Source organism: Meleagris gallopavo, chromosome 22 (genome assembly GCF_000146605.3).
Source record: "Meleagris gallopavo isolate NT-WF06-2002-E0010 breed Aviagen turkey brand Nicholas breeding stock chromosome 22, Turkey_5.1, whole genome shotgun sequence".
Taxonomy (NCBI): Eukaryota; Metazoa; Chordata; class Aves; order Galliformes; family Phasianidae; genus Meleagris; species Meleagris gallopavo.
The window spans coordinates 5,863,282-5,866,139 of record NC_015032.2 but is presented as its reverse complement, the minus strand read 5'-3'; positions in this window follow the sequence as shown (position 1 = coordinate 5,866,139).

The following is a 2,858-nucleotide window of genomic DNA, read 5'->3' as shown; positions in this document are numbered from 1 at the left end:
GTTTGGAGTGGAGCAGCTGCTGCAGCCACGTCCTGGGAGCCCCCACACAGTGATGCATGGGACTAATTAAAACCTAAGAAAGTCTATTTACCCAACGCTGCATTGATTTTGCTAAGTAGGACATCCTGTCCTCAGAGGATTTCACGGCACGGGGCGATAATCAAGTGAGAACAGGCTCCAAAAGTGTTAATTTAGCAGCCAAGCAGGTGGGATTAAAACCAATCCCTCTGGTTCAGCCTTTTCTCTCCCTTTCCCATCTGAAATCTGAACAATTCAGGTGCACAAAACGGCAAACACCTCTGCACAGGGCATTGCACAGCCCTGGGTGTAAGGCAGACTGATCTGCTTTGCTTTACCTCCCGGGGTTGGGACACCCCATCCACCTGTGGGCTGAGCAGAACAAACAGGGACACTGCAGGGGTGTGAACGAGCCCTGCAGCTTCTCATCCCCTGCTGCACTATGGGACACGTCAAACCCCCAACCCCAACGCCAGGTACCCCCTGCCCTGCTTTCCTTCTGCCCTGCTTTCCTCCTGCCCCAAGGGCAGGGACAGAGGCTTCTTTGTGACGGGCTGTGCAGGGCTGCCCGGCCCCCACGGGATCTGCATGGACGAGCTCCCATTTAAGTGATGATTTTTCACTTTGGAGCCTTTGTGAGCGATTACCACGCGTGTCCGCACAGACGTGCGCTGCATCCCCTGCAGATGCCAGCTTATAGGAATGCAGAAATCAGACTTGGAAAGCCTGGACACCAGCAGGAAGAGCCATGGGGATGTTGGGGATGGGAGGGTGATGAACTGCCCTTATCAGCATCATTTCTGGGAATTGTGGTACCTGTCCTAGGCAGGTCAGAGCACAGTGCCAGCGTTCAGACCTGGCTGCTTTGGTGTTGGGAGGAACCCTTGCATACCCAAATCAAAAATCACAGGGTCATTAAAGGCCACTAAGATCCCCAAGTCCAACCCCAACCCACCCACCATACCCACCGACTGTGTCCCTCAGTGCCACATCTACCCTAAAAAGAGCAGGACACCAGTGGGTGAAGACATTTCAGGGCTGGATGCTGCACTGCTCTTCTCCAACAGCACTGGGAAACCCGTGCAGAGCTCACAGTTTGTGGTCAGGTATGACTCCAAACCTCAGGTTCCATCAGTTCCTGATGTTCCTGCACCCAGTATTTTGTAATAAACACCAGGAACACGCACAAAGATTATTAAAAATCATTTAGGATTGATTTTACTGAGCCTACAAATGAGTTTTCTCCTTGCTTGGAGCCGTGCCTGTGCTGCAGGCTCTGGCCAGATGTGTGAGCAGAGAATGTTGGGAGCCTCCAGCCACCCTCACCATGTGCTCATTCTGTGCTGCCCACCATGTTTTCTAGGAAATATCCCCCAAAGTGAAATTCCTGCAGCTTGTAAAGCCTCAGCAGAGAGCAGAAGACCCACCCCGGCCCTGGGCTTGTATGAGCCTGGCCATAACGGCTGTGAGAGCTGGGGAACAGCAGATGGGCTGGGGCCAAATCCTGCCCCAAAGCTGGGAAACGCCACAGCTCTGCTGGCACCCAACTGCTTGGCAAAAGGGAAGGGTTTTTTTTTCAGCTCCAGCCAAACCCAAAAATAGATGGGCAGTAAGCGGCTGGGGGTTGGGTTTGCCATTGTGCAGAATGGGGCTATTTGTCTTCACTGCAGCTGCTGTGATTTGCTTGGAGCTCAGGAACCCAGCAGGGAAGGATGGCCCCAAAAGCAGCCCTGACCCCAAAAGCCCCTTGCAGCCCCTGTGCCCTCCCGCCGCATGCATTTTGGGTGCCCTGAGCCCCTTGGATGAACAAAGAGCCATTGGTGCTGTTGTATGTGGGCATCCATCCCACAGTGCAGTGCTGCACTGAGTGGGGGAACTGTCCCAAGCAGTCCCAAAGGGCAGCAAAGGGGTGAAGGAGCACCCCCAGCCCCCCTTTTCCCCTCCTGCCCTTTGCTCAGTGCAGAGGTGGCTCCCTTCTGCTCTGTAGACTCCAATGCAGGAAGGCACCACCGCTTCTAAACGGAGCAATCATCATCTTACCCACTAATTGCAAACGCAGAAGAAGAGGGATTGTGCTTGCAATTAATCAGTAAAGAGCTCCCAGTGCTTCAATGCCCTTCGTTGGGTGCAGTGTAGGGGGAGGAGAGGAGGGATTGCTGGAGGGAAACAGGGGGAAAGCGCTGGGGATGCTGCCCAGCTCAGAGCTGACCCTGGGGCACTGGGATGGGAGCACACATGCATGCACATATGGGGACATGCTTCACGCACAGAGTGCAAAGGGTGTATGTGTGTGTGTGTGTGTGTGTGAGTGGGCAACTGTGCAGGTGTGTGAGGCTGCATGCGCGCATGTCCTTGCAGATGCGTGCACACGAGGTATGTGTGCCTGCAGAAGAGCACACGCTTGAGTCTACGTGTGCACACGTGCACAGAAGTGTGCAGGTGTGAGCATGCAAACGTGGGTGCGAATGTGCACACGCAGGGAGCAGTGCAGGTGTGTGCGCATGCAAATGTGCATGCACAGGTGCCAGGTTTACCTATGGAAGTATGCATACAAACGTTCATGTATGCACGGAAGCTTGCCGGTGTGTGTGTAAAGGCGCACAAGTGCAGGAAGCGTGCACGTGTCTGTGCAGGGCTGCCCGTGACCTTGTACACCCGCATGCACGCGCGCGTGAACACGCATTCAGGTGCCCGCAGCTGTGCGCATGCGCATTCGGCTCAAACGCCTCTCCTCTGGACCTCCAAGCACGAGGGGGCGCTCTGCTCCCTGTGCCTCCCGCGGGAGCGGAAGTGCCGCGCTGCACTCTGGGTAGCCCCGCCCACTCCCGCCGCCGCTTCCG